Source organism: Strix aluco, chromosome 1 (assembly GCF_031877795.1).
Source record: "Strix aluco isolate bStrAlu1 chromosome 1, bStrAlu1.hap1, whole genome shotgun sequence".
In the NCBI taxonomy this organism is placed as follows: domain Eukaryota; kingdom Metazoa; phylum Chordata; class Aves; order Strigiformes; family Strigidae; genus Strix; species Strix aluco.
This window is the reverse complement of record NC_133931.1, coordinates 11,561,600-11,572,245: the sequence shown is the minus strand read 5'-3', so window position 1 is coordinate 11,572,245 and position 10,646 is coordinate 11,561,600.

Sequence of the window (10,646 nt, the reverse complement as noted above, 5' to 3'; positions counted from 1 at the left end):
ATCTGTCTGAGCTTGCGTGGGTCATGGAGGTTGTTGAAACCATCACCTTTCCTCCTCATTTAAAATGTGAAAGCACATTTTTCTCCTATCTGCCTGTTACACCTGACTCTACAGATAACCTTGCTGCCCTGACTTTAAGAGTTTAGTTTATTTGCTTGATTTTTTTTTGTTGTTTCCTTTTCCCAGCTATCATTGGTGCCTGGTCACCATAAAAGAGTGAACCAAATTTTTTCTGTGAGATTGGTGCTCCATGTAAATCTTCCAGGATTTCATTTGATTGAATGATTTATATCATTTCCTTCACTTACCTATGTATAGCCCACTCCAGTTTCACAGGGATTGGTTTAAACTCACCTTGTACATCCGTATCAGAGAGAAGTATTCCCTGAGATGCTGATGAACCTGTGGTGACAATCTAATATCAGTAACTTTGCTGTGGTGGGAGTGAGGCAGGCAGAGGACTGATGCATGTGACTTTGCCCCCTTGTTGAACCTGTAGTGAAGTGCCTGAGGGGAAAAATCTTCAGTGCTGAGAAGTGCATGGGATCCTGTCTGTCTGTCATAAGGATAATCTCAACCCAAGCAAAATTTTAATGTATCTTCCCTGTTTCACTGGAAAATTTCAGATTCTTATGACACCCCAGTGGTATGAAACCCACTTAGCATTTGCACAGGCAGGCTCCCTCACCCCAGTTATTACATCGACCAAACTACATTTTCAGAATTTTTGGCATTTACTTTCCATTTCCAGGAAAACTTCAATTTGAGGACTGCAGTATTTATCAGATTTACGGACTTGTACCTTTGTAATTCTCACAGAGGTGGATGGTCTTGAGTTGCTCTGCTCATGAACTCACCAGACTTGGGGCATGGAAAAGGTTTGCAAATTGGTTTCTTCCTTTTCCACTGGGCTTAACTTTGATTTCTTAAGGATGCCATTAACAGATACAGTACAATTTTGGCTTTTCTGTGGTGAAGGGATGAACACATCTGCACAGATAGTTTTCATCTGGGTAGGAACAAGCCTGTCTCTATAGGTGCCTGGTTAGTTTGATGCTGCTGATATGAATGTTTACTGGTGGGAGAAACTGCAGCTTATTTAGAGCCTCCATTAGAACTAATTAGTTCCACCACTGCTTTGTTGGTTATGATTGCTTTTATGTACAGTATAGTGTACACTGATTCCTCTGTCTTTCCTCCTCACAAAAAAAATATTGACTTTTTTCCTTTCCCTATGTTCTCTGAGGGTGGAGACCACCCTCAAGGCAGACGCTAGTTAGCATCTATCAGCTATGGTCCTACTCTTGACATTGATCTAATACTTGTAGTTAATTCTCATCAACCAGTTCATATAAAATGAACTTTTGCACTAGAGACAGAAGAAGCTGGGTCAGGACTCATGATCTTCAGAGCTAGTTTTATGTTTTGCTTTGTTTATTGAGTCACTTTGTATGTCTCCGAATTCTGACTGCTGCTTCTGTCATTGCTAATCCAACATCTTTTGGTCAAGTTCTGTTTTCCTCTGTCACATAAATCCTCTCAAGACTTTGATCACCAATACTGTACAGCTACACTGAAGCATGGTCTCCAGGACATTTATAAATGCATGTTCATTTTGCTTTTTAGCTGTGGTATTAATCTCCTGTTTAACTTCCTTATTCTATTACAAAATTTGAAGATGTCTACAACGCTGCCTAGCTTTGGGCATGCAGTACTCTGCTGAGATCTTTTACAGGTCTTGCAGATCTATGGTTCCTGGTTTCTGAGATTGCAACAAGGCACTTCACAGGGCGTTAACTTTTACTGCCACAGATAGTGAGGAAAATTGCTTTCTGTTTATCTTTATCTATAATCTTATTTGTGAGAAAATAGTGGCTCAACCTTTTTAACCTTCTGAACTTCTGTATGCTTTCAGACAGCTGCTATGTTTCACTGTCTTTCTTTTTTCTAGTCAACCTGTTCATGAAGTGTTATCTTCTGTTCCCAAACAGAATTTCATTCTTCAAATTACTGGGACTGAATGCAAAACAGATAATATTTAATCTCTGACTGTATGAGTAACAAACAAAGCATTCTTCTATCACTGGTCAAAGTGAGTGCTGGATATGCAACATAAGGGTTTCTTTTAAACAATGGATCTAGTTTTGGGAATGTGAAATATCTGTTTTTTTTTTTTACTCTGAACTTCTGCTTGGACTCATGGTAAGTCAATCAACTTCACAGATTGAATGAAGAAATACTAGTAAAAATGCAAAAAGTAAGGCATTGCTGCTCATATATAGAATTTATAGTAGGCTATAGTTAGGCTAATCTTTTTTAGTGCCCAGCTTTTGTTAACTTGTTTTGCCACTCTGCATGTTTCTATAGTTATATGTAAAACGTTAACTAATGCTGTACCATGCTGTTGTGACTTGTGTACATCATAGCATATCAGAGACCAGATGCTCTACAGATGTAAATCAAGAGAGATTCAGTGGCATCTGCAGAGCAGTATTGGTTTATTAATCAATATATCAACTGGAGATCTCTCACTTTATATGCAGAGGTACATTCATACATAGAAAAACTATAGATAACCCTACATATCCTATACATATATATATGGTCATTGAGTTGTCAGGTTCCTTACACTTGAAAAGGAGAGTTGATAGATGAGGTATGATGAGTGCACAGGTGATTATGTGAAACAGTGCTTTTATTTTACAGTTGATGAATTAAGCCAAGACTGCTTCACAAAAAGTTTAGTCCTGACAATGGATGTGCGTTTATATACTACACTATATTAAGTTATATTATATATTATGTGTGTGTGCTTGTGTGTGTGTGCGTGCATGCATGCATGCAAATGTGTCTTTAGAATGATGGTGTGCACATATGTGCATGTGTGCTATGCAATATATACATAGTATCAGAGTATCAGCTTCCCATACAGCAGAACAGGGAACATGAACAGGAGCAGAAAAAATGTGTGAAAACAATTGTCTCCAAAGAATCCTTTGCCACTCCCGACTGCAGGTCACCAGGGTTTCCTAGAGACTGCACAAGCTACAAGACTGTGCATTATTGAAGAGGAAGGAACATAAATCCCTCATGAGGATTCAACACGAATGTGGTCTTTAAAGAGAGAGGCTGATGATGCCTATGCTTGAACATGTCATAAAACTGCACGTGTGTTGAAATCTGGCACTTTTCCATGCCAACACAGTACATTCACTGAACAGTCATTTGATGCCTCAAAAACATCTGGGGCAAGATACTTCATTCAATTTAATCCTTCACCTTGCCAGGATTTTTGCAAGGCATTTGGTGTTAAATACAACGTGCCCTTCAGCTTCCTGCCTGAAGCCATCGGACAATTCTACCAAATACTCCACTGCCCAAAGTTACTGGAGGATATCAGCTATAATGTAGAATACATGACAAAAAATACTGTAAGAATCCTGATCATCCACACAAAGCAAATAGACTTGGTCTGTTAGGAGTCTTTAGCATTTGCTAGATGCAAGGATATTCATGGTACCACCTCCCCCCGCCCCCCCCCAGGCAGTGTATGGAGATGGAAGAGGTGAGATTGGGGCACCAAATTTAAAGACACCCAGCAAAGCATGTTCACCACAGCCTGCTACAGGCACAGCTATAGCTTAGCAGCACTCTTTTATGGTGCTGTTTAACATACCGCTGAGAAAATTGCATAGCCCTTTTGAGTCTGCCAGTACCCAAACTTTACCTTTAGGGCTGAGAAATTTCTTGACTTACAGGAACTGTTTGCGGCTAGTGTCATTGCTCGTCATGTGTGGGTGCAGTTATAAAGGTGTTTTCTGCCTGGCAGTTACCAAGACAGTGGTTCCGCTGACTAATCGGTGAGTTTCTGACATTGTTTTTTTGTACATTTTCTGCTTGGAGATTAAGCTGAGCAGAATGACAGCCCTTGATCTGCTCTCTGTTCTACATGAAGGAGGCAAATTAACACGGACGTGGGTGGAAGAATCAAGAACTGAAGTCTAAATCAAGAGGAAAGGCAGGTTTTGAGATGGGCTGATAACAAGTGATAGAGCAGGTTATGAGCAGTTAGGGAAGGATGATGAAGAAGCACAAGAAAGGCCATCTAACATTGGCTGGTGAGCATCTACATTTTTTTATTTTGTCTTGTTATGACCACCCCTCACTGCTGCCTTGCTAGGACATCTCAGAACAGACATCCAGTTCACTATCTCCACTACTGGATTTGATGCCTAAAAGCCACCGAGCACCACTCCATGTTGTATCAGGTTTATGTGCTGCCTAGAAACTAATTTATTTGCAGAGGGAGAAGAAAAGAGTTCATCAGGACTGCAAAGGTGCTAATGGGCTACGGGAATAAGTTAATATCAATAGAGTGAAAGTGGATCAAGTCTGGACAAACAGAAATACTCCAGCAATGAGTTTGAAACATTAATAAAGACAGAGGGAAACGCATGAAACCAGCTTTATGGAGTGAGGGAGTTAACCGAGAAGTAACTCACTAGTGACACAGAGATAAGCCACTTAGGCTGTCAGCTCATGATGTATTCATCAAGCCATCTCAGCTTAGATATGCTCAGTAAACCTTTACTTTCTTAGAGCTTTTACCATCTATGCAGTCTGTTTTGGCTGTTTTTTCAGCTCCTCCTAATTTCAGAGGAGTCAGAGAGAAGAATCTGCTCCAGTCTGTGACCTGGCTGTTTATTTTGTAGCTAGAGGTCACCTTTATACCTGAACATTATCCTTATCAAGCTAAATGCTCTTTTTTTCTCAGACATCAAAGCTTTCTCATGATAAGACAACCTGAGTTGAAAGTTCATATAAAGGATAATGACATAATGGGCAGCATACAAGCTGGAAAAATATGTAGTTTCCATTTTTGTTCCATGACTAGAACCCCATTTTGTTTATGGTCACTGGAAGTAACCAGCACCACTCAGTGGTAATAGTAGTGATGGCTCTTCAAACATCCAAGCACAGCTACTAGAGTGTAAATTTAAGTACTCACACTCGGGTGAAAATGATTGTGGTGTCTATTGGTTTCCATAGCAGATATAGACTTACCCTGCAGTAAAACAAAGTGAATACATACTTACTTAATAACCTAGAGCTGTCTCCTTCTGTTGTAGTGTCTTAAAAGGATGAGGAGAACTGCAGCTACTATTAGTGGAAATGGTATCTACCCATGCTCTGGTATTTACTCTTTGTTCTTTAGGTGACTCTGAATGGAGGATTGGACGTAATCTCTGAGGCCCAGCAGTCACCTTCATATGAAAGGATGAGAGGATTGATTTTGGCCAGTGCTGCATTAGCTTTCTGGTATTCTGGCTCTCTTACAGTCACCCAGTGACAGCAAATGCAGTCAGAACTCCTTAAAAATCACTGGCTGTCACATGATAACTAGCGACTGTACTCAGGATATGGAGCTGACACTTCAGGAATATGTGTGTCACCTAAAATTTGGTGCTCTCTTTTGGCCATCCTGCTTTGGATTTTTAATTAGAACATGAGGGGAAGACAGCAATCACTCAATGTAATATTAACCACTCTTATTGGGATAAACTGTTGTGCAGCTACAGAGCTTCTTACTCAAGAATCTCAGCCATCACCAGGAATTCCCTTAAAACCTGTGAACAGCATTATGTAACTGGGTGAGTATTTGCAGTAAAATAAGCCCAGCATTGTTGGTGTTCCTGGTATTTCTTATGCGGGGAAGAACTGCAGACACAGAGTTTACCTAATTATCTCTGGTTATATTTGATAATCTTGAAAGATCCCAGAACGCAGTGATAACAGTCACACTATGATAACCGCAATGTTACTACAAGGTAAAATGTTTTGTCTTTATCTGATTGAGGTGGAGTAGCTCCAGCCCAAGCTTGTCTGTAACTAGCATTCCGTAGGATATATATTTACTTTCTGTTGTAATTCTTGCAGTGACCTCCAAATAAGCGTCAAAATATTGTTCTCCTGCATGTGGGAGGCCAAGTCTTCTTTCCTGAGCACTGAGCAGGGTCCATGTGGCTCAGTAACATTCATGCATTTTATATTGGTAACAGAAGAGTTTTGTTTCCCCACCATGCTCAGAACAGAACAGAAAAGCAGCCATCTCCAGGTTGGAGAGGACACAGGCACAGCCCAGCCTGGAGGAAGAGATCTGTCTGATCTAAGGGCACTGCAGAAGAAAACCGCATGCAAAATGGTCCCAAAGGGGCATGCAGGGAGATCCAAATGCTGATCAAGGGAGGCTCTGACCAATCCCTGAACTGGTCTGTGGAAGGCTGAGGTCTTGGGAGCTGTGCTAATTTACATGAGCAGAAGATGTGACTACATATCTTCCAGGTATGATATTTAGTTTGCTGAACTGTGTATTAACTCTTTAACTACCAGTTTCTATTTAAAGTCATAAAAATATTATTCAGATATGCTTTATTCTCAAAGCCTTACTCTGATATGAAGTAAATCAGTGTAAGTCAGAAGGAACTCCTTTATGCAACATAGTTGTAAAAACAGTGAAAGAGCAGAATCGTAATTTGCTCTGTCAAACTTCCACTCTTGGATTTATCCCATGTAAGTGTCGGTGAGGGTCCTGGGTTCAGTGTGCACCTTGCTGGGGACTGTTAGCACATGCACACATGCTTGCATACAAATGTAAATGCGTGTGTAACCCATATACTCACAGAGACAGATGTGCGTATATACATTTAATCTTTCCTTGTGTGTTTCTGTGTGCCTGTGTATACATATATATTTATGGAAAGAGAAAGAAAAGAGATTTGAGTACGTATGAGAAAATAATTCAGTTCTCCTAAGATCTGAAATGCCCTCTGGATGTGCTTGCCTCTTTACCAAGTACAGAGGAAACCTAGGGAGACTGAAAAAATACTATTTTTAGCAATAAATTTCCTAGATTTTGCTACTAATAGCATTGTAACTTATTACACTGAAAGGTATTTGGAATTTAATTAACTTGGCTTTTAATCCTGATTGTTTGCTTTGTTCTTTCTTCCACTGTGAGCAACGAAAATGAACTGTGTATTTTCACCTTTATTACCAATCAGTGTCCAATCACTTTCACTTTTACATTCTCAGACACGTATATAGTGCTGCTGTGTGAGAATACAGACATTTCTCCTGAAGTCAACAACTCTTTCTGTTAGCAGAAAGAAATGAATAAATAAAAATTCAGGGAATCTTTTCCTTTGTAAACCAATATATTTTATACTATCATTGTTGATCAAAATTCAAACTATTACAGTTCAATTCTGCCTTTAAAACTTGTTATTTAAGATATCCCTGGACTTAATCTGGTAGAGGTGCTAGTCTGAAGTCCACACAGAACACTTCATAACTTCTCCACTAAAATGGTTCCCATGACTGTAGCTCAGTGCTGCAAGTCTGAGTCCAACAAGAAAATTCACACCATCCAAACCTCCTTTCAACCTCAGCCAGTCCAGAATATATTTTTCACACTTTAGAAAACCCCAAATGCAGAAGAAGATGGCTTGTCTTTTCACAACAGGCACAGTGACCCTGGGTACACAACGGGGCACCTTCTAAATGCTCTTTGTACTTCACCAATTGTCATCATTTTCTTCTCTTAATTTAAAGCCTGCATCTGAGACAACTGCTTCTTTGAGAAGGAGGAACATTATCCCAGTTCTGCTAATGGGTGTTGTTATTTAGTATAGTAAGACTGTATTCGTAAAACATTGCCTAAACCAATGGCAGTGTTTACCTGTTGATAAAGCTATTGCAGTAGTACATCTCCTTAAAAGAACAGGAAAAGCATAATTGCATTTAGTAACTAATTGACACATGAAAATTAGGGGGTTTAGTTGGTCCCTTTGCCTGGTTCCTGAAGCAGGGCAGAATCTCTCAGGGCTACCTACAACCACAAGAATTCAGTGCAAGAGGCTGAAGAAAGCATTTACCTCTCTGCTCCTTATTCATAGCATTCAGCTTGTTATTCATAGAACCTGGTACGTTTCTGGAAACACCTACTGACGAGCGTTTCAGTTCTGTTGAGTTTTAGCCAGGTAAACAGGGTTGAATTTTATAACTGTTAATGCTCAACTAAGGCAGCCCAATTTCTCCCAGATCTGAGTGTTGGAATTGCTTCTTGATCTCACATCAACACATAAGTGATTTCTATGTATGGCACAATGCTGCTCACGTTATCTGTGGTGACACTTCCATGCAGCCACTGGCCTGCTGTGGAGGACAGGCCTGACACTTCCTCAAACCAAAATTTTATTTCTGTGTACATTTCTGCCTCTTATTTACTCCCCATTCCACTTTCCAATTTGCAGATTCTCCTTCTGCAAGGAACTGGAAAGAAGAAAATCTCAACTTCAAGACTGCACTGGATTTAGTTCACATCACTATAGAAATCTTTGACACAAAGAGGTGAAATAGTGAGTGCTGCTATCAATAAATAATCATAACTTCCAAGCACTCTTTCCTTGTAGCGGTAGCTTCCATTTGGCCTCTATTAGAACATACCATCCGTGTTTGGCTATGCTGTATTTTTGTTTCCCCATCAGAGATACTGAAGTGTACTTTAGCGCTTGAGCGGAAATCCCACTCAGCATTATTTGAAAAATGCTCTGTTTGTTAACTAAGCAGTTTGTACTAGTTATCACAGAGTCTAAAAGGATATCAGACTTGAAAATTTATCTAAGGTAAAAACGACTGCTTGAGATCAATGTCCAGACTGCAAACTTCATTCATTTTGCTTTTACATACCAGGGATAATGACTCGTATTGTCTGTCTCCATTTCTCTGCATGCATCTCAGTAGGATGGCTTATTTGCAGCCAAAAGAGAATAAAGACCAACAAATGTCAAATTAAATTCTTGCAATTCAGTTTCATCATCCTTTCCTCAAATTTGCAAAACATTTTTGCTAACACGGTGCTTAAAATCTACAACGTATATTTCAGCCCATTAGTAGGTGAGCTTCTTTATTAAATCACAAAACCTTAACTGCAGTATCCTATAATAATGGTCCTAAGAGTGGCAGGGAAATTACTGTCATTTCCGTCCTTGAAAAAACAGGCAAAACCATCCACAAATTCAAAACATGTTTCTGTGAAAATACCCAAACTCCTTTTTTTCGTTCAAGAGCTCTATTTCCCATGCTAACATTACACACCACTTACTGGCATTACAGTTCTTCTTTTTCAGGAGCTACATAATATTATAGTTAAGAAATACAATCCACAAGTTTTTTATACATTTATGAAATCCTCTCTAGAATTACACTTCATAATACAATATGTGATCAATCGCCCTATTTTCAAAACAACATTCCAGTCTGCCACAACATTAGCCTGTACAATATATATAGGACTTCAGCAGAGCTGCCAGGCTGCTGGGACCGTGCTTCTCAGTCTGCTTCCTTACACTTTAAATGTTTACATTGCTTTGACCTTCATGCTTCTGCAAAAATGCATGAGGGATTTGAAACCTCTCACATCCTCCACAATAACATCATGTCAACGCACTGAAGTCTTTGCTTTTCTGGTTACCCTGCTAATGGAAGAGAAAGGAGGGAGTGAAGTGTGGGTGAATGAGCCCTCTGCTCAGATTTGGACAACAGGGAAGAGGGAAATGCCTTGCCTTGGGAAAGAGTTAATCTTGCCCAGCCTAGCCTAGCACGGCTGTCTGTGTCAGGGTGACTTCCCTTGCAGGCCTGTAAAGTCTGACACCATTGTTTGCTTAGGGTTGTGTCCAAAAGCACAGTCACACCCTGTCAAGAGCTGCAAGTGTCGACAGCCTTACCTTGGTGCCGGCTCTCTGTGCAGCCCCTAGGCACCAACAGGAAGCACAATACCGCAGTGAGGCAGAGCTGGAGCAACTGCCAGCACTGAGACGAGGCTTTATCGCTTAATCGTTCATTTACAGACTTTTGATTTAGGAGCATTTTTTTAAGGTGTAGGCTTACAAAGGAGCAGTAAATTCTGCAGAGTGTCAAAGGATGTTCTTTCAAGCACACTTCCCTCTCTAATAGGCTTACGAATTTCCCATCAGGTTGGTGCTTACTTAGCTCTGAAATTTGTTTTGCTGTAACAAAGTGGAAAAAATAAATTTGCCTAAAATGAAGCACTTCCAGGCCTATCCACATTTTTAAGTAAGACCTTGATACTGTAACGCCATGATTCCACTATTGCTGTTGCACTTTATGCGCACATTTCAGTGTTTGCAGAGCCAAATTCTGTGTCCACAAGTAGCCTGTTTTTCAAAGGCATGCTGTGGAGACAAAGGTTGAAACCCAAATCACTTCACAGCAGTCTGCAAGTCTGCCTCTCTCTTCAGAAGTTGTAAACGTGTCTAAGCAAAAAGCAACAGCTCTCCTATCTGTAAATAATGGGATTGGGTGAAATAGCTCAAATACCTGAAAAAATCCTTTTTTAAGATAGAGAAGGAAATTCTGGTTCTGGGCACCAGCCTGGAATACTTTGGGTCTGGATTAGTATGCAGGAAGTAAAGAAATGGAAAGGCGAACCGTGGCTTAAAAATGTCATTGCACAAACATGCGTGCATATTCTCTCAGGCCCTGCCTGGTGGTTCAGTAATGCAGCAGGCAATGATAATGATACAATTTCATAGCTCCACTAATCCCAGGGGATGCACAAAATGCTT